At 39.2% G+C, this 23,108-nt stretch overlaps 1 protein-coding gene across 2 annotated transcripts in view; it reads left to right on the top strand.

Moving 5' to 3' along the window:
• Positions 1–23,108, top strand: part of aop (ETS variant transcription factor anterior open) — a 142,564-nt gene that overhangs the window by 30,344 nt on the left and 89,112 nt on the right. The window lies entirely within an intron of this gene.

Below are 23,108 nucleotides of genomic sequence, written 5' to 3' on the forward strand. Positions count from 1 at the left end.
CGGCACAGCGGCTGCGGAACACTGCACTGTTCAATAATTACAAAGACTGAATTCAGTAGTTCTATGCCTGGGGACATGACATTAAAGGAATAACATAGGCCAAGAGTGTGTAAAAGAAACGTGGTGAGGAGAATATTTTGATCAAAAAGTGACATATGGCTGGAGAAAATTATATGGAGAGGAGGTTCATTATCTGAACTCTGGATGAGACAGGCGGAGCTTGTGTCCAGAAATTCTTTCACTTTACAGACAAAACGACAGGGATGAATGTAATAATTTTTATTAAAAACTAACAAACTATTTACATACACGTTGAATCTTTGTTAATTCTTCGACAGGGAGGAAATTAATATTCGTATCAAGTTTTATAGAAAAGGTTTTATATTTGGTCTTACGGCGCAGATATTTAAACTAGGCTGTTTAGTCATTGCTTTATAATACTATCTTATTATCTGTATACAAGTATATATGTGCACAAATAATAGGATACTATTTATGACTATGTGTGTGTTATGTACAACTGACCACATTCTTAATATTGCCGCTAGCTGGCAGAATGTTATACTTCACAAGTGTTTCTACTATTAGGCATCTTATAGAAATACTTCTGGTGTAGATAATGGTACGGAATATTTGAATAAGGGGAAGAAATTGGTGAGCGGTGAAGATGTGAAATATTTTCTACTAAGTTTCAACTTGTCTTTTCCACTGGTGCTCATAAGTGGGAAATTTTGTATTATTTATAAGAAGATGCAAGTAATTTGTACTTAAAATGGCCCTTAACTGGTTCTTGAAGTCAGTGTACACTATCATTCTCCCAAGTAGGTCTAAAAATTTTAGTAACGTGTGGAAGAGTAAAACTGAAAGTTTAAATTAAAGCCAGCTTTATGTTATACCGTATATATATCTTGGCAGCATTATAAATAATTACTTTATTGTTAGTTTTTGGACCGTAACAACCTTCAATGATACGGTAATAAGACCTTCCGAGACAACTTATACCACGTGGCAAATTAGATGTTATGTCGACCCTACTGCAGTATTTAACATTCGATAGATACGAGGTCGTCATGACTGTTGTTACGGTAAATAATTATATAATAAATAAATGTACAGCTGGTGCTTGTTATGTGGGTCTATGCACTGACTATTGGCCTAGTTCTAATCAATGATTCGGTTCAAAACAACGTACTTTTCTCAAACGTGTTGGCACTTTGCCGAGACTGTTAGGCAACTTATCACGCATTCACGTGGAACAGACAAGCCTACTCTGTCCAGAATACAGTTGTACAGGCGTGCGTACTATCAGGAGCCATAGTTCGTTTAACACGTACGTTCCAAGACCGTCAGACACCTCGGCGTGAAAAATTGTAGCCACTAACAAACTCCGTGGAGCAGAGTTCTTCTTGATAAGCTGGCACTCGCTCACCTGACCCAGGTGTGGCGTTCTTATATGGTCAAAATTTGTAACGTAAGATACAACGTATGAGCAGTTGCTGGTCAGGCACAAACCCGCGACGATATTGTGAAATTGAAATAAAAGGAAATGAAATGAATACTGTTTCTACACACGTGTCAAAGCACCCTTAAGTCTCTTTGTAACAGTTAACTACTGTTCCTCTTCGCTTTATCTCTTTCATCTTGATGTGCATGCTACCTGCAAGCTGTCTGCCTTGAGCAAACGACTCATTAGGCGATCCAAGCTCGTGTGGAATGCATTTCATCAGACGTCCTTCTCGTCATAATTACAGAGCATTTAATTTTATTCGTGCCTTAACTGTGAAATTAATTATAACAACGATAATTTAATGGAAAGGGGAGAGGTATTGTGTGCAAAGAAAGTGCTTTAGTGGTTTAGTGAATAAGAAGTTCTTGCAGAGCCGTGAAGGAACAGTTTCAATTTTCACGCCCTGCTTTGTTCTTCTGTGAGTGCAAGTAAACGGTTTGCTTTCTTTTCTTGCACTTTATAATTCCAGCTGAGCTCCGGGCACCTTGTAATTAAAGTCATAGGGAGTGGCGAAGTTTCGTAGGTAGAGATTTAAAACAGATCTTTCTCCAAGATATAAACAGTGTTTGTGACTCGGCTTCTAGAATCGCATTGTCCTCTGATCCCTGTTGGAACAGAATGGAATGCGGTTGTATTTTAAAGTACAATCGAATCTCCCGCAAAAGAAAGTGACTTATGGGGCTTGTCATATGAACTTGATATGCTTTTGTTCCGGGTCCGACCTTAATGCGTGACACCTTCCTTCACATGCCACATGCTTACAAACTTACACTACATACAGGAAGCTAGACCGGTTCTAGCAAAAGTTTTATAACAAACTTATGTGTTACATTTGTAATAAAAGATTTATAATCAACGTCATAGAAATTAATCCTTCAAAAATGTTGCGAAGTTGGAATATGTGGGAACGACAATGTAAGAAATTATGTCTGCATTATGGAGGAAATTAAAACCATTTACGAACTTAGGGGTTTGCTTGAAGCAATTAACGTTGTGAGTCTCTTATCTTCCCTTCCTATTTCCCGTGAAAATTAAGCCTCTTTGTCTTTATGAGATCTGTAACATTTCATCTGAGGTATGTGCTGATTTGAATAATTAATATATAATTATATTGGTTTTCAATTCGAGTACAGTAAATTTATCCCTGGATGATAAATTATAAATATAAACCTTCTACGCAAAAATAATAGAAGTTCTAACAAAGATTTCAGGAACCGAAAGAGTTTCTTCTTCCGCTTCGCGTAATGAACGCTTAAAAAATAGTTCGAAGAAAATTGAGTCCTGAGTATTGTACATAAAAATATTTATAAGAATTCCATTCACAGTTGTTTCGCTTTAAGGTCTGGATAGCAATAAATCGCATACAATAAAATTTTCAGATAGAAATTTTATCTTGCATTGACGAAACAATGATTTGCTAAGACTGAAAGGAATTCTGTTATTAAACTTTGCTCATTGCTCAGTCTAGTCGTCTTAGTAACCCTGACCTTGTGTTACATATAGGCTATTATAAGAGAGAGCTACACGAACTGTCATTACAGTAGTAATGACACAATCTTCCATGAAACTTTCATAGAACTTTCCCTATATTACATCAACATCCTTTCCGGGTATTCTGTTGGTTTCAATCTTTTCATATTTGTTACGACTGAGTTATTAATGGAAGCTTATAAGCTAATAGGTTTGGGTGATATTGAGTGACATGTGAATGATAAATTAAAGGTAAAATGAGTTGTGCTGTTTATTAGACCGTCTCTACATTGACGTTATATTATTTTCTGTACGACACACTATGTTTTGTTCATCCAATTACATAAATTTAAAATCTTAATTAATGTATTACTAATGTTTTAATTGAAAGAATGTTTCAAACAAAAGAAAACTGCTCTTCTTAGGACATAAGTCTTCAAGAAGAATGGTGCGGGTTTGACATATAGTACGCATGGGAGATATAAAATATGCCTGGTTCAAAATTTTAATATTAGAACTTTAAGGGACGAACCAGTTGGAAGACCTTGACGAAGATGGAACTGCAATATTATAATGGCTTTTAAAACAGGATATATGAGTGTGGACTGGATTCATCTGGATAGAGACCAGTGGTGGGCTCTTGTGAACACGGCATTGAACCTTCGGGTTCTATGAAGGGCGGGCAACTTCTGGACCAGTTCAATGACTTCTTAAGATGGAAGCTGCTCTGTGGAGTTTGTTACATCATTTTGCATTAACATTATATATCATGTTTCTTACTTTGTTAATTTAATAACTTGTAGCTCTGCAAGTTCCATGATTTTCATCCGATCATTATATATTCCAGTATTAACAAGGCAAATCTAATCGACTGTTCTGCATATCCGATTAATATTCAGCATGTTTTAATCCTGTGGGCAGGGAAAGACTTCTGATACCACTTATAGCGTGTCTTGTAAAAAAATTATCCCTTTCATAGACTAGTCTAACATGCAAAGTTTGTACGAATGAATATGACCTTGCATTAATGTAGTACGTCGGTATAAAAGCAGTTGAAGCGTAGTATTATATGTCTATAATTTTAATTATCATAACAGAAACAGCAGTGACAGTTTTAAAAAAGCACAGGCAAATAGGCTACTAGGCGCTGAGATGGCCTGGTACCTTCATGAGTTGTCTGTGCCGACGACAGTCCAGAGAACTGTGTTGTGCCTAAAGCTTTGATTCGCGAATGTCAGAAACGGTAAGAGTCAGTGTTGTATCACAGCGATGTAGCACATCGGCGTGCCACATGTTGAGAACCCCTGTTGTAGCACATCTGCGTTACTCGGAGTTGTAAAAGAGACATGGACCACTGTTGATGTATGTCTTTCTTGCGAAGGTCGGAGGCTAGTCAGTTCCTTGCTCTGGCAGCAACGGGGAAAGAGAATACCTAATGAAGAAAGAAGTAAGAAAATGTTCTTCTTAAGGCGAAGGAAATATAATGGAGATAACACCAACAAAGATATCGACTTTCAACCTGTCATAGAAGGAAGATTACCACAAAAACACTTTTGTGCGCCTCAGGGCCACATTTAGACGTGCTGAGACTCTTGAGTTATAGTGAAGATATTTGGCGGCTGTGCACATGGTTCGGCTTTTCCGCTATGTGATCATTGCATTGGTTGCCGCATTTCCTACTCGTAGCGGCACAGTCGTCAAATATCCTGTGTGTTTGTGTCCCAAAAATGGCCCCCATAAATCAGACTCGACGCCCATTGCCTCGACGCCGGCACATAAATCTGAATTTACTGAACAGGACGCCACGACACGAAGGTGATAAACCGACGCCAAAACATTATCATATATATGGTGTTAAAATTTTGTCTGTGTTTGTTCGCTTATAACTCAAGAACGGAAACACCGACGCACCAGACTTAGCACAAATGTTTTGACGTAAATACGTCTATAAGGAAGGGTCATTCGGCAAAAAAGTGTAATGAAAAAGGGAAACGAAAAAGTGTAACGAAAAAGATCCGATAACAATGGTTACCTAGGGAACATCGTCTGTTTACTCGGCATTATTGTTACCTACGAAACGTCATCTGTTTACTCAACATTATTGTTACCTAAGATACGTCATCAGTTTACTTGGAATTGTTGTGTTACATTACTTTCGTTATTGCGGGCAAGAGCTGAGCTGTGATTCGCTTGTAGAAGAAGTGCGTCGTGGAGTAGATAATTTTGTGCTGGTAAAAACGTTTTACAATATCACAAGTATTTATCTTATATAAGAATTATTAAGTAATCTGTTGTTGCATTAGTTTGTTGCGTCATACTATTGTACAAGATGGATGACATTGAAGCTATAAGACTCCATAACGCAGAATATATGAGACAGTATAGAAAACGTAAAAAAATAGAAGTATTAAATAATGAACCTAAAGTTCCCAAAAGAAATACCAAAAACTAATGTTGAACGTATAAGGGAATACAAAAATTGCAAGAAGCAATTATTATCAAATAATGAACCTAAAGTTCCCAAAAGAAATACCAAAAACTAATGCTGAACGTATAAGGGAATATAGAAATCGCAATAAGCAATTAGTGCAAGTTAATGCTTCCACATCATTAGCAAGTACAAGCGTTCCTACAAGAATCGCACAACCAAGGTATGACAATGCAACAGAATATTTTCATAAGCAATTTATGCGTGAGGAACAAAGAGCAGGCGGAGTGGCTATGTACGAGAAACATGGAGCAACTACCATGGCTACCCCACATCTGTTGATAAAGCTACCTAAGGAGGATGGAGCAGATTGCAGAATAACTGCAGCTGAAAACAGAGGTGATATCTGTGCGGCAGAGTGTATGGTCAATGGTGAAAAAGTTTTAATTGTAATCATGTATATTTGTAAGCACACACCTATTGATGATTGTAAGAGATTTATTTTGAGTCATTTGAGAAATTATACAAAGATGTTTTCAGTTATGGCCACAGAAGATCCTGATACAATGCCGATAATATTGACAGGAGATTTTAATATTGATTTAAAGAAGGAGGAAAATCAAAGCTTTGTCACATTTATGGAGGAAACGTTTGGCTTAATGTTGATGTCAAATCCTCAATGTAGTACTACTAGATCAAAATCCTGTATAGAAATGGTGTTTACACGAAATGTTGATACTCTAAATTGCACAAATTTTATAACATATTTCAGCTACCACAGACCCATCTTAAGCGTAACTAATTCAGGTTAAATAAGCAATGTCTTAATCAAAATTTACTCAATTTTAAAGCATGTATAAAGTAAATATTTAGAATAAAGCCAATATATAAACTTCCTTTCCGTATAGACGTATTTACGTCAAATTCTCCGGAACCGTGGTTCCACTATCACTTTTTATTAGTGTATTAGTGTAAACCTCGTATATTGAATAGTAGTAGGGCTTAGTATTCAGTTCTGCCGCTCAATAAATCACAGTTCAGGAAATATTTGTATCTGTGATTGTACGACTCTGTTTGGCGGTTATTATATATTGTTTGCACATTATTTTTATCATTATCTTTATTAATGTTCTCTTGATCGACAAATTTTTCTCTAATATTATGCAGTCATAAATAGGGTAGAAAATTGTTTAATTATATATTATTTGGAAAATGTGTGTCATGTCAGACATTCTGCAGATAATTGTTTCGTGTGTCTTGAAACCGTAAATACTAGATACTCCTTTTCTTTCTCCCTGCGTCTGCCGGTTTTTGCTTGTTCCATTTTTATGCGTCCTTTAATGGATCCAAATTGGGTTATGCTACCTGCGACAACAAGCAAGACATTTTGATTGACTGAAATGATTCGTTCCATGTGTATGTGTGCCAGCGCTCGTGAGTTTTCGCCACTCTAATAATCAGTAAATGTATGCCACACCATGAAACTATTTGAGGGTACAAGATCATTAGCTATTGTCCAGAAAAAAATTCGCTGCCTCAGAAATGTGGTATGGGTTCGAATCCCGGGACTGTTATTTTGATATTACTCACCCATCATCTCAGTAGCTAGTTGGAAAAGGAATTGGAAAAGAAAAAGAATGTTTGTTTCAAGCTGCCAATTCTGTGAGTTTCAATTAGACGTATAAGCATTGCCATCATAAACATTACTGCAGTCTATATTAAGAGACCTAAGTTACAGGATGACAGACTTACAGGTCTGTTGCTAGAGTTGCATTGAGGGACGAAGCAAGCAAAACTGTTCCGGGCTATGAATTTGGAATATTATTCTCAAGGTTGGAAACTACTGCAAAACATCCACAGAAGCTCTCCTTCAGTTTTCTTTTTCCATTCTGTAAGGAGCAGAAGTTTAAAAGAGTAAATTGCACCCTTTCTCAAGTAACCCTTTTTTGGTTTCACAGGTTGAACATTCAGAAAGCAGCAATTTTATATATGTGGAGCGTTGTTTGGTGATTGCCCGTATGCGTTTGGAGAAAACCCGAAAAAAATCACGGATATTTATTTGGCACTTCGTAATTTATCTGCGTCCTCTCAAAATGGGTCATAACTAAGCCCCAAAAATGAAAGAAAATAATAAAAAAATACACTTTATATTTTGTAGTGTAAAAGAATTACGTTAGCCTTCGTACTACGAAAATGTCTGAGATGTTGCAATTATACGTCTGTAGCCCTAGTCTTACAGCAAATTCTTAAAACGTAGTAAAACATTGTTTCATCGTATATACAACAAATAACTATTTTAAAACTGAACTGAAGTTCTTATCTTTGCAGTAGCATCAAGAATTCCTTTTTGTACCTGAAAAATTATTGTATTCCAAATTTATGTAACTATTTTCATTCCACGTAAGAAATATTTATGTGGTGTATTGTTTCTTCTCTCGTGACCACTTGCAGAAAATTGTACCTATAATTGAAGTTTGATATTCAGAGCTGTACATAAGGAAATGAAACGTGAGCAAAAAGTTTCGATCGACTTTCGAAACCTGCGAGAGTAAGAAACAGATTGCGATCTATTGGTTGGAGACAGTGTGTCATGTTACATCATTCAAAATTACAGGAGTCTGTCCAGGTAATCTACATTTTATACACGTGGGCTCCCACTTCCCTTTCTCCAAGAAAGTTCTGCGTGCCCACGCGTTGTTTCTTCATATCGTATTGCTCGAAATGTTATGCCTTTTCAGCAGGCTCGTACCGAAAAATCTGTGGCCTCCTGCAGCAAATAAACTAAACGCCCTGTGAATGTCTTAGATTTTTTTCACATTTAATTTCTTACCATTTCCATACTTTAACCTTAGAACAGAAGCTCTCCTATAAAACCTTACATATAAAGTAGAAATTGTATGTTCATCGATTTCTTCGCTTATAGCTTGGTAACGGAAGTATGGGTTTGCACTAAACTTGGCATACTTATTTATTGAGACTGTGAAGAGATTATAAGAGGGTGAGAACTCAGGAAAATATGTCCTGAGTTCGATTCCCGTTAAGGGCGTTTCCTGTAGTTTTTAAACTAAGCACGATAGAATAACGGCGCCAAGACCAAAGTTGTTTGTTTCGAAAAAGAGATTATAGAAATTTCCGCCATAAAACCGAAATATATCCTAGGTTGTTCGAATTCTGATGAGAGCCCTGACGACAGGCGTTGCGACGCTGACACAAGATGTAGTCTTTAGTTCAAATGAGCCTATGAATTCTACAAGACCCGACGCTGACAAACCGACGCCGAACGTGGCGAAGGATACTCTCGTGACGCAACATAAACCTTTACGAAGAATGCTAAGAATTAAGAAGTCGTTTTTAAATTGTTTTCATGTTGAACTCTTATAGTTTATTGCTCGTGTTTACATTGACATGACAAGAGTTCCGATAAATGTAGACTTTTTGTTTAAACCAGGATCCGGTTTAGGAAGTTGTTAAGGTGCTAGGCGTTAGGTTGGATTTGAGGTTGTAGTCTAATAGAAGTTTACCGACATTTTAGAAGCCTTTGCTGCCTCCATCATCAGGGCGATGAGGCAACAGAGACCTCTGAAACGTCGGTAAACTTCTACCAGGTTAAACGGCGCTACAACCCGGAAGCCACCCATCGAGGCGTAAGGTTTTGTGTTAGTGCCACTGTGTGGGTGCAAGTAAGTAAGTGTTCACAAGTTTAAAATGATAACCCTCTTTACACAACATGGAAAACTGGAATATCCTAAGTCATTGTGGATGAATTTCCCCAGTAGCCTTGTACCTCGCTTGAAATCGAGCGTTGCTCCATTCTTGATCTGATAAAAAAAGAGCATTCTTATTGTGGAATGTTGCTGTTGGAAAGGCAACCTCGCAGCATCATGGACTGACAGGTAAACCGTGTGGCTGGCTGGACCTCGCACTTGTCTGAGAGGAAGGAAGGAAGAAACCCCGAAGAGTCCACGCTCGCCACCAAGAGCAGGCGATCAGTCGCTGACCTTGCCAGGAAACGAGATAATCACCTAGTGTTCATCTGTCTCTCTCGCGGCAATATGCGGTCACTTGAGATGTCTTCTCTCTATGTCACATTTACTCTGCGCTGTTCCTCCTGTTTGTATGAGTCTTCTTTATCTGTCTGTGGTCTGCAGTGTACATTCAGTTTCTTTTCATAATACGTATATTTTTGGCTTGTTGCTTTCTATATTGTATTATTCAGAACATAACACGTTTCGAGGTTATGTCGCCATGTAGACTTGATTGATACCGGCGTTTTGCAGGAGCATACTTTTTCCATCTCTAGAATGTCAGTCCTGAAAATGGAGGCATTATATTCCTCCGAAACGTTGGTATGTCCTTATAGGTTCATACGGAGTTGCATCCCAACATCATATCCCGTGAAAACTTCAACCCTGAAATTGGCCTAATAAGGAATTCAGATCAACAAAGTTGCAGATTTCATTTCAGCATTCGTGTTGTTCGTCTTGTCAGTCGTCGTATGAGATTTTGCTTTGGCCTTTATGCTACATACTGAATCGATCTGCACTTTCTACCTGTGCCAGAGTCGAGGTTGCTTTTCGTCGTGCAAGATCAGGTTTAATCCCAGTGCAATCACATGTGAAATATTTGACAGAGTGGATTGGCGACAATGAGGCAGATTCTGCGACAGGAAGCTGGAGGAAAGTGCTCCCTGGGGATCTTCTTACTATCTACCCTTCGCCAAACAGTTACAGGATAATTCAGATCGAGAAAGAGACGGAAGGTGCATTAATACGCTTAGGAAGAATTAAAATTAATAATTCTGATTTGAAACTCCTACGCAAAGACGCCACTTGGAAGGCCTAGACGTAGATGGGAGGAAAATATTAAGACCAGTCTAAAAGAGATGGTGTGGGAGAAAATGGACTTATCTGGCTCAGAACAGCAATCAAGTCTCCCGTAAGCACAGTGAACCATTGGGTTTCATAAAGACAGGTAATTTATTGACAAGCTGAGACAATGGTAGCTTCTCGAAAAGGACTTTGCTCCCTGGAATCATACCTCGAACATTCTACTCTTTTTTTTTCGCCGCCCCTGGAATTCGGGTATTCCGCGTATCAGAACCTGATATCGGCATTAGATTCGACACAGGCGGAGGAGATACTAGTTTCCAAACCGTCTTACTATGTCGTTTTTCCTGTTTTGTATTCTTCAGTTACTGTCACCAAGTCTTTCCAGTCCATGTTTGCAGTTGACAAGAACCCCAATTCTTTCCATCTTCGTTTTCCGACAATTCAGTAAAAAAATAATATTTTTTTGCACAGTCTCTTGTAATTTTTGTTTCATATTTGACTGTTTTTAACCCAGTGATATGCACAAAGCTCTCTCATGCACACACGTGTTTCAATTTAGCTTCGTGTGTCCATAAGATGCGTCTTGTTTCTCTCTACCAGTTGATTCTTTCGTCGCTGTCTCTCTCCCTCACTGGTCCCACGCGTTTTGTTCCTGTCTGTTCGTCCGCCCATCCAACTCCACACAGTCGTTTCAGCAGCAGCAAGAAACGTGGTGGTCGTGGAGTTACTGAGGAATGCCGCTCCCCTATGTTATTTCTCCTCCTCCGACTGCAGTCTTCCTTCAAACATCTCCTGCTCACTCGGCAGCAGAGGACAATGTACTGAGACCGTGGGTCCAGTTCGAAAGCTTGCACGACGGACGGCTGGCTGGTCCTAAGCTTGTTTTAGGCTGAGTTCCAATGCTACAACTTATTATAAGACTTGCATAGGTACATCCAAGTGCTACATTCGGATATTCACTGTTTCGTTGGAACGCTACATGTTCCCGAAAGAAGTGTCAATGCCCCGGAACCTAAACTTTGCATAAATTAACAACCCACTTGGTTGTTGCAGCTAGGCGGTGGTTTATGACTAATGAGGTGATGGGAAGTCATTATGATCTGTTTTTCAATGAGAATTCCCGGCCACAAGAATGTGTTTACTGGTGTCTACAGACATCGCACTGGCATCCCATGTCAAAGACCTGGGATTCGAAACCCGACATAATGCAGTCAGGATTTTCCCGTCTTTGCACTTAAGCATTCTAATTCAATGTAGCTGAGTCCTTACGAAAATCGCCCAGCGGATCAAGACGTTTCCCGCCATTTGTTGAGTCTGCAGGCTTATTACTGGATTCACAAGATCCCGTCAGTGATTCAGATGAATCCAGTCCATATTTCTTCATATTGTCCTCCCATTCTCTCAAGTGTATCTTCCCTGCAAGTTTCGCGATAAAAATTTAAAATCCATTTCTCATTTCCTTCACACATGCTACATTCCTCGTTCATCTCATCCACAAAAGAGATTAAGAGCTACGTCTTACAACGATGGATGTTGGAGAAACGCCCGTACAGTCACGGCTGTAAGTGGTTCTCGAAAGTAAGTTACCAGCAATAGCACGAAGTAGGAGACATGCGTAGATGGGAGACCGCGCATGGTGAGATGAGAAATACGTACAAAATGTTGGTTGGGAAACCTGGATGGACGCGACCACTCGGAAGACGCAGGAGGAAGTTGATTGGATTTATCTGGCTCAAGATAGTGATCGGTGACAGGCTGTTGTAAATTTCTTGACCAGCGTAGCGACTACTGAATTATGAATGTCTGTGCACTGTGGAACCAGTTACTATCAATTTCGATAAATAAAGATAGGAACATGTCATTACGCAGTACATCAGTCAGGCCTGCTTTACAGAACACCAGTTTTAACTGTAACAAAAGGAATAAAGCGTGTGGGAATCATGTGCTGAGTAATAAAAGCTTTTTAAATCACTCATTGTCCGTATCAGTTCACAAACCTTGTGCCAGCTGTGCTTCGTTCGGATTACCAAGAATAATGAGGTATAAAGCAGAGCATATGAATAGATTGTGTCCAACAAGTGTGTATATAAGGTACACTTCAGAAACAATTCGTATGACTGAAAGAAGTGATGGAGCTCAATTTGAGTAAATGCTAAGCTACTTCTAATCGCCATCGAGGCGTATGGAGGGAGCGGAGAGAGTGAAGAAGGTTTTGATGTTAGGGGTTGGGTTGTCAGTTTTATCACTGTTCATCATCAGAATCTAACTGCAACTGTGGATTATTTCCATCTTTAACCTTTTGAAGCAGAAGATTGTCTTTTAAAAATTCAGTCCGTACGTCAAAGAAAACAAAACACATCTTCATTACAAAACCAGTTGGTCAATGGTGTTTACGAAAATTATCGCTGTTTACACTGAGAATCGTAGGAAACCCATAGTTAGCACTGGGTTTAAAATTGTTAAAAGCAAACATAACCATAATTACCGGTGAGGACTTCCTCCCTTCTTACCCAGAGACTGTTTCAAGAAAAGGGAAGTGATAGCCATTGATCACACCTGCCATTTTGTAGGTTATGTCTCAGATCAGTTTTTGAAATTGTTATAAATCTCTTGGATTTCTGGACATTATACAAATGTTGGAAACAAATAGTTATATTTGGGATTTTATTTTTATTTATGATTTGTTTAATAATACTAACACTAGCTCACACAATATAAGCTACCTTCAAATCATAGTATGGTTAATTAATAATGAGTTTGTAGAATATGTAAGGAAGCGGTCGCTGTCTCATTTGAGGCACTATCCTAGCATTTGCATGGAGGGGCTCAGCGAAACCACTAAAATCTTAGTCAAGATGGCTGTTCTGTGAGCCGAGATTTGGACTGAGGACCTCTCGAATATAAAGCAGGAAAGCTAAGCACCATGTGCCTTAACTTTCGGTGTTACTTTTGTGACACCCCTGAAAGAAACTGTTTTGTTAATTATACTTTGTTGTGAAGCTCAAAAAAATATATTTACCGTGCATTTTTGGTTACAGACTTAATCTACGTTAAATTTCTCGAGCATATCCCCAACGTTTCGGGCAGCTGCCTTGGTTTTAATTTCAGCAGTAAAGAATGGCCTATTTTATTCAGTATTTGTAAACATGATTATGATCAACTTCATGTGATCTATCATCTCTTCATTGGTTATAGCCATCGAACCGGGAAGTTTTTGTGCACCCGCCATGTTGCGTTTCCACCACAAATGTTTGTGCGTTCACGATCTTGTTATTACTGATTAAAAGTCTGTATCAGTTTAGAGACTGACTGCAGACTAGACCGGGGCTCGATCCCCGACAGGGGCAGAGGATTTTTCCTCTACCCTCTGCGTCCAGACCGGCTCTGGAGCTCACCCAGCCTCCCGTTCAATGGGTACCGGGATACTTGTTTTGAGTCTATAAATTAAAAAGGTTGAGGTTGTGTTGTGACTCTGATCTCGTAAGGTTCATATCAAATTTCGTGACAACAGGTCATCCGAAATAGACTAGAAAGGAGGGGCACACACAGAGACATCATGGTGAACTCATGAGCGTACTCTTTTTCCAGAAAGGAAAGTAGGCTAAAGAAAGGAAATTCCGACCAACCACCTGTTGCCTGTGAATCAGTGGACCGGCAACAATAATGATCATTCGGAAGCATCCTCCCAGACACTGATGCCTCGCGGGTGTGTGTGGCTGCTGCATTATTGCATTAGCCAACAGCTCACGACCGACCGTTCTTTCGTTTCTTCTGCAGCTGTAACACCCGACAAGTAGCAGTTCCCACCCACCCACGGCAAGCAAACAGCATCACTCTGACGGGTTTACAATCAGCGCCAGTAGCACAAAGGCAGAACAACACAACCCCACAACATACCAGACAGCATTACAAGTCCAAGTGGACACTTGATTGCTTGTGGTATTGCTAATGAGTGGAGGAGGATCCAACAAGTTGACGGGAGAACAAATAAGGAAACGTGCGACGCACGGCGTAACAATTCTCGCCCGTTCAACAGATTTTTAACATTTGACTTTTGCTAATGGCGCCAGTAAGGTCAGTGTTGTCTCGTGTCGATAATTTTTACATGTGTAGGATATGTGGCAGGACAATGACGTAATCACGGAGGATTCCCCACGTGGAAGCATGGATGACTAGAAATTCCATCACGCGTGGATTTTCCAGGCAACCGACCTACAATCTGCCACTGGACCTGTCCTGAGCCAGATTAATCCAGTTTACCTCCTCACAGAAATTATGCCCTGATCTGTTGATCGTTCAGTCCTGAGATTAAGTCTTTGTATCGACTGATGACCGTAGTGACGGGTCACTCGGCAAGTAATGACCGACCGCTGGCTGGGTGGGTGCTAAGTGGCGTTGTCGAGTGTCGTTGGTTGACCTCAATGGCTACCGAACCGAGATGAAGACAAGACTATTCAATCGGAACCAACTAGCGAGTTTTCCGGTCGGCCATATCCTTGGAACCTTCCACAAAAACGGTGACTATGGTTGCTACAATGTCCGTAGTGAATCGGTCTTTTGGTTGTTCACTGTGATTCCACAAATGAGATACACGGTTCGTGTTCCTTTGTTGTTTTTTTAACTCTCAGTTAAAAGTCGGTGCATGATTGTTTTGTAGTAACTGAGTCAAACAAACACGAGTCACATTTCTGTACATATAGTTCAGGTCTGCAGATCTACATAAATTCTGCAACACCAAGGCTTCATATACATATAAGTGGAGTGGAATTAATATGTGATTGCTGAGTTTTTCCTTTCAGCTGCTGCTTCTCGAATTATCTGAAGCCTTTTGAAATTACTGGCACTGGTTTGCACCCCTTAGTTTCCTTAAGGTCCCGAGCTCGGATCTGCGTTCAGATGCGTGCTGTTCAGACGGTCCCTTTCTGTATTTTTATCAATATGCATAACTAACTGCCTATAGAGAGTGGGCGTGTTATTATGCAAAGCATTGCGTAGCTCAAATTACTTACAGGGCCGCATGGCCGATTTGTGAACGGTATATCTCATTTGCTACTACATGATTTCGACACAGGGTAATTAATAATTGAATGATTCAATAAACTTGTCCAATTTAAATATAACACACCAGGCAGTGGATGTGTGAGCTACAGTAGCCAGGTGCAGAGGCCATTTTAACTTTTAATTCCGTGTACGCTGTGCTTGTGGGGTACTTTACATAATCTGAGAACAGGTGTGTCATAATACAATACATATTTTGTCTGCAGGTTTGAAATAAAGATACTTCTGTTCACCTATTGGCAAAAGAAATGTCTGTATATGCTCTAAGTTGGCATTATCGAGTTTTTTAAAACGCCTTAAGTAAACCGCGGAAAGACTGTTTAAATAAGGAAGTTGGACGAACAGTGATATGGGTGAAAAGTTTCTGGCATACGTCATTCAGATTTCAATGCCATGCGACCGGCCACCGTCTGAGGTAGGCCATACACGAAGAAAAGTCTTATATCCGTTGTGTGGCGACCTCACATAACCACTGACCTTTGTCGGAAGGACACTGTCACTGACACATTTCTGAAGCTACTTTTGAGCACGTGTTCAGTACATTACTCCGACCCAGTTTCCTATAGTTTATATCTGACCTTATTTTCGGAGAGATCAAGGAAAACCGCGAGTGACAGGATGGTTGATCTCTCGGCCGAGATTCAACTTGGTACCTTCCAAATACGAAGCAGCAAACAATTCGGCCAGACGTTCGGTTCTATTAGTTCAATGGCGTGACTGCTAAATGTCAAGATAGGAAAGAAGAGCTCTGAACAAGAGAAAAATCATCTTTCGATGTATACTGTGTACTCACAAATACCTTCGGACAATAGTCTGTCCGTGTATGGCAGCCTCCCGCGTCGCCCCGGGCGCACAGCGCCGCGTAACCTACGTGTATTGCACTTTTTTTATTGTCTAGGAGTTCACATACTTAGTGTTCCCGGAAGTATGCTTAGGGAGTCGCTGGACGTTAAGTGCAAAAGGTGTCCATGTCTTCTCTTATGGCATTTATGTAGTCACAACAGCCACAGGGTATTTATTGTTTATTGCTCCTGCGAATTAATGATACTTGTCGGTAAATCTGTTCATTCATGTGTCGTTTATGAAATACCGATATTCCATAAATAGTGTTTATAAAATATGGATCGGTTGTTCTGTGAATATAGATTTTCGTCGAAAATTCACCGAATTAGGAAACAACTGTTTAAACTAAAGATAAGGTTTTTTTATTCAGCGTTTTCAACAGAAATTATTTTCTATCCGGACTTTCCGCATCGTCTTTGTTTAACAGTAATACGATGGATGAAGTCCGGATAGAAAATAATTTTAAATGTAATCCACCATCGTCAGAACCCTTTAGAATTGAGTTTTCAACGGAAATTATTCAAATGTACCAACCAATTCACTAAGCTAAATTATAACTGCTGTTGAAAAAGTAAAATTTGTTATCTGTGCGATTATTAGGCGTTCTTTACAATTTGGTGTAAGTGATGAACGCTATATAGACCCTTCATCACATTGTTACAACAATGTCCTTAGGTGTCATTGTCGATTTTATGCTATTGTTGTATCTGATATTTCTTCTTGGTTGCCATTTCCACGTCATCGTTCGTGATGTGGCTTTTAGAACACCTTTGGAATTGTAGTGTACCCTTTAGAATGCTCTACAATTCTAAAGATGTCCTTTCCAATCTTGTTCATGTGAATATAATTTAAATAATTACAAGCAACAATCTAACAGACATCTAGTAAATAAGAATTATCGTAATTAATAAGTGCCGCCAAACAATAAGCCTTAGGTTACCAAATGACTGTTAGAGGACGTCCTTTGACATTTGTTGCATTTTTTCATACAAACGGTCGATCGAATGCACACAGTTCATGAAATTATCCCTTGTACACATAAATAAACAAACCAATATCGTGAGGCTGCAAATATGTCAAAGGTCAGAACTTTCTTGCAATGTAAAGGCTATACTCAGTGTTCCCTCAGCATTCACGAAAGCGAGAATCTACATCATTTGGTAAAGATACTGCCAGACTGGTTCCTCGGTGGAATCATTGTGTGCGCAGTGGACTGCTGTTTCACAGCAGTCTTGACAGTTTTAGTAACTACGAAGTTCTCAAGCGCATGCACGCAGATGTTCGCTTAATGACATTCTCAATGCATTGCCGTCTTAGCCGTTATTGAATACAATAAATACGAAGGTTAGATGCAAGTTGCAACTAAAGAAATGCATAATCTGACAATAACTGAAAAAATTCTTCCTATTTCACCACTTGCCGTAATGTTAGTGAAGTCTGCTTAATTATCTGAAATAAAACTTCGGATGGAAGTTTATTTCTGTCTTAACTTCTTAGCTGCAGGGAATAAGAAAAAGTTATGAAAAACTGTAAGAGGTATAAGCCATCTGTGGATACATCTCCAATATGAATAAAACACATTATAAATTAGATAATCTTGTCAGTGCTTCTGATGTAAGTTATTACCGAGTCTATCTCTTTGCTAAGAGCTTTGCAGTTAATGTTTTAGAATGTTTTGTGCTTGAGTTTCTCGTTTGACTGCACATACCATCTGGAACAGAAATAAGAATTCCGTCCGTACCGCAAAGATACTACAGTACGTCTTCATTACAAGGATCAGATGATTAATGCTGTTTAAAGAAATAATCCAAGTTTATTCTGAGAATCATACGAAACCCATAAGTACACTCTGTGACTAGGAAGAAAAATATTTACCACTGGTGTTTGAAGGATTACACAAGCTACCTCTCTTAGTCCAGTGTTTTTCTTACCTAGTTCTGAACATTAATGAAGATCCTTTCATAGAATTCTAATGTTGGTATTAGACTGGCAGCTTAAAAACAGAACATATCGGGGACAATTATAAAATGTATACACCTAAAGATAATGATACAATAGAATTATTACGAAGAACGTGGTATTTTGAGCTTTCAAAGACAGATCTGATTGGAATAATGAGATCTGGCTCCAAAAATAAGACATGTTTCAAAAAATAATAGAACAATAGAATTCTGTTATTAAATAAAATGAACATTTATATGAAGGCTGTCTCGGTTATTGTTGTTATTATTATTATTATTACATCTATTAACTTTTACAGCAGTTCTCCGGCGCTAGAGCGAAGGGGGATAAATCCCAAAAGGCAAATTTCCGAAAAACGAAAAATAATTTTCAAAATTTTTTCACGAATGGAGTTTATTCGATTTTTCAATAACACTTAAAATATATTATTATATGATTTAGACGTTAACTTTTAACCGTGGCATCCACAATTAGTTTGTGTTTGTACACGAATAGACAGTTGGACAGCACCGCATGTGTTGTGCGTGCTGACTAAACGTTGGTATGCAGGCGAAGTCCTCCATAGCCGACTGAAAGTGTATCACGTTACCACTTATCTTTCGTTATCTTCTGTCAGCACGCTCTACATTAGGCCATCCCCATGCTGTCACAGCAGTGGGACTGAAAGGAAAGTAGACGTTACGTTCGTGTCGGACTTTTCCAGTGCGAATTATGAATTTATTTGGAAATTTCCGCCTTCCACTTCAGCTATTTCTTCTAACTCTGGGTAGGATTAAAATGTTCTTAGAGGGGTGAATTTTATGCAGTTGAACACCAGATATTTACAATGTGACTTCCTTAAAAACATTGAATATTTTCTGGTCTTCAACCTTTAGCGTCAGAGCTGCATGAAAAATCCGCTAACCGTATCAGGTAAATAAATGACAGTAGTGGGTGGTGGTATGGGATTACAAAGGGGAAAGATACGCTTCAGATTTAATTTAATCTGTCATCCAAATATTCCGTTCACGTTGTTCTCAAACATCTGTTGTATCAGAGGTTTATAATTCGGCCGGGGGGCATGTAGAGTGTGTGGGAATGATGAAAATTGCGTACGAAATATTATTTCGAAAACTTGAAGTGACGAGACCACTTGGGGCTCAAAGTCGCAGGTGGGAGGATAGTATTAATATCTGCAGCAAAGTGTGAGAATTACAGATGAAGCACTGTACGCGTATTGTTGTGACCCGTGTATCCATCGGGTTGGGTGATCAGCGCGCAAGGCGTAATTCCGGAAATGACCAAGGCCGACTACCAAGAGGAATTGGCTGAAAGAAGGATGCACATCGTAATACACAATGAAAGGCCGGGTCACCTTTTCCTTCTTGACCGGCTTCCGCTGTTGCTTATGTCGCAACTTCCGCCATCTTTCTCTCTCACCATTTCTCATTCAATTCTTCCTTTTCTATTATTTTATAACATCGTTTTCCGGTGTTTGATACACCTTCCGTTCACACACGCGGGAATATGATGAATATTCACCGACAGCAAAAATAAGTAAACCTAATGTTATGGGAGAGACGTTGTAATTTAGCATTCAAATCTGTTATCGTGTATTTTAAAACACTCGGTGAGGAAGTGAAAAATAAGTCATGCCAGTTGGAACTCGCTCCCATACGTATAGCCTTCCTTCACACGATTCATTGCCGCCTAAAAACGTCACATTTTATGTGCATACTATTACAAGAGCGTGATTAATTATGTAAGAATATGTTAGCAATAACTCAGCATTATGTCTCATGAACGTCATCTGAGTAAAAGTATAAAAAATGTTATAATAATTTATTGTAGTGGATACGATTTAAGTTACTGAAATTAGCGATTTCGTCTTTACTGACAATCATGAAGTTCTGTTAAGTCACTAGATTTCTACTTTCATTGTTTTCCTCAGTTCCATCGGTCAAATGCTAGGATAGTACTTTAGAATGGGTTGCATCGCTTCCTTCTTCCACCTTCCTAATTTATCATCTGTAATCTCATCATTCAATGCTATGTAATATGCATTAAGAAAAATCGTTTTTACGAAGCTAATCGTCGCTTAGCTGATCAAGAAAACCCTGAACGTTTATTAACAAGTTTACAATAAGCCCGCCATCCATCCTGAGACACACAAATTCATTTTACACCATCATGTATTATTTCTAAAAGATAATATCTGTCAGTGAGCATGAGCTACGGATACTTCTGATATTTCAAGTTTTATATAAATCTAATGCCCATTTCCCATTGCTTAGGTCTTTTAAAAACGTTTATATGTCCAACCTCCAAGGACTCCGTGCTTCTGAACACACTTCAATCTAAAGTTTTTGACCGCTACAGTACAAATTTAAGGAACTTTAGTTTGTGACTTCTTTAAGGTTTGAAGACGGCTGTCTTCTGGGTTGTTGCGCCGTGTAGTCTGATAGAAGTTTCCCAGCATTTCAGAGGTTCTTGCTGTCCTGATGATGAAGGCAAACCCTTCATGTGGTGTAGTGTTATGGAGTACTTGGTTGTAGAACATTTTGGTATGTTCTGTCCTCTCCTGGCCTAGTACGTTGTGCTACGTGGGCTGCAGATACGAGCTAGGCGCCAGGCGCTCGCTTTTCCGTTCTTCCTCCCGGAAATAGAGTTGCCTTTCCCCATCGCTTCCTCCTCCAGCTCCGGCCCCGAGCACTTCCGGTTCCGGCTGTGCTGCTGCTGGTGCTGACGTCAGAGCACGCCCGCCCAATCAATACAAGGCGGAAATTATGCCAACCAACCAGAGCTCGAGGCTGTAAAGCTTCTCAAGTTTTGCGTCGCTTTTGGAAAATTTACAGTTGTGACAAAGCTTACGACACATTCAACTAAAAAATTATATTCAAAAGGGAAATAAACACAAGTAAATGTAGTCATCATTTAAGGAAAACAATTTGTATATTTTAACTAATGCGTATTTGTCTTAATGGCGGTAAAAACAAAAATGCCGATTAAATTTAATGCGTGCTGAACACTGTTCTAAAATAATTAAGATTTTTTTTAGCTCCTCAGGTCCTAATAGTCCTGTCAATGAGATGAGTGGCTACGTGCTATACGCTCGAGGTTCGATTCTCGGCAGGAGAAGAGATTTTTCCCTTCCCCGCAAAGGTCCACAATGAGCCCAGGGCCCAATCAATCTCGCATCGAATATGGAGGTGAAATACTTTTGGATACCAGGCTGCGTATTTTGAATTGTTACTAGTGAAAGAGCCCAAAATATTGGTACATGTTTTCTAAAATGACAAGTATACTAGGCACATAGGTTTACCTGTATTCATGCCCTGAACCACATCACGCACAGTAATTGACCGGTCTCACGTGGGCCTACGTTTCTAGTCAGTATATCGAACAAAAAACTTTAACCGTATGGAGTAACTTGTAAATAATAGGTCCCTTTTATTCATCACAATAAGAGCTTTTAAATAAATTTAGTAGCACACAAAAACAACATCCAATAAAAGTCTTACACAGTGACATAACATCGTAAAACAGTTCACAGCGTAAAAATGGCCATTTCAACAACAAGAGGTTAATAAAATTGTTTTAATGGCATAAACCAAACATTTATACGAACATACTGCAAGTACTCAACACAATAGGCTATATAGGCTTGGCTAGGTGTGGTGGGGATAAGTATTTAAATTGAAGTGATTCAAAGATTCTGAATATGTCACAAATAACTTACTTTCCTGGGTAAGTTTCAATACGGCCTAGGGAGTGAATCAAAACAAAACGTGCTCAAAACTTACAGTGTGTCTTGATTAGTTCTGCAGCGCTTATAAAAAAAGAACAATGCATACGACACATAGGTAGACAGAAACATAACGCTTAGAAAAATCAAGACGCAATCACAAAAAAGTGGAAGTCAGAACTTGGATCTTAAACTTAATTTTTATTTAAATTAGACATCCACAGTTATATAACATAATATTCCTTTTTCGAGCAGAACTAGATATTATTTGTGTCACTCTTTGCAATTTGCTTTACACAGTTTCTCACTCTTTTCCAGTCTGTTTCTTTCTATAGAAGATTTTTCTTCAGTGTTTCTGAAACCTTGAATTTGTTACACGTTTTGCAGGTAGCCTGTCTGCATAGCTCTATTCTACAGTGTAAATTCATCACGTTTTCACTACTCCTATTGATAATATTCTTTTAGAACAGTGCTCATTGTTCTGGCGAAATCTTGTTAAGACTAAGACGGCTGTTTCTGCATGGAAGTGGTTTCCTTTTGACTTGAAATAAGTGTGTCTGTTTGACTCCCCCACTGGAGGAATAAGCACGTTTCATAATCCAATATACCTCACATTTGCATTATAAATACTCACAAACACACTGGACGCAAGTGATGATATAATGTTTGTTTGCTAGGAAAATTGTGAATCAACGATAGACGACACGAAAGACATTACCATTACCATTGTGAGACTTCAAGTTCTCACGGAGATGAGTATCAAGATGAATGTCTTCCGGGATGTTGCACCATGCAGTCTGGAAGATATTGTCCGACGTTTCGGAGGACCGTATCTGAAATGTCGGTCAATAACCACCAGGCTACGTGGCGTATCATCCGAGGAGATTTCACATTTGCTTTGTCGTGACAGGAACAGCATGCATTCCTCTGTGTACCAAATAATTATTCTTCCTAAATGGTGTAATAATCGACGAGACAGGCAGTGAGTGAGAGACGCTGCAACGCAACCTTCCACACAAGACCGGTTTCAAACTCCTTCCTCGTCTTCTTCGAATGACCTGCCATGTCATTCTCCTCCCGGAACACATTGGTTTTGGATTGGCCCGTGTTCAGTGATGTCCAACAAGTAAATGAATAAATGGGATTTGACTGAAATGGCGTAACCAAGTATCCCAGTTTTGTACACTGTTGAGAATAACCGTCCAATGGAAAACTAGAATTCAAATATAACGGCAGATGAGCTACTGTTGCACCGAGACAGAATACTAGGTTGCGATGTTGCGATAT

This window comes from Zootermopsis nevadensis, unplaced genomic scaffold, assembly GCF_977971745.1.
Source record: "Zootermopsis nevadensis isolate Lab colony 2312 unplaced genomic scaffold, Znev_1.0 Znev_ptg000022l, whole genome shotgun sequence".
Taxonomy (NCBI): Eukaryota; Metazoa; Arthropoda; class Insecta; order Blattodea; family Termopsidae; genus Zootermopsis; species Zootermopsis nevadensis.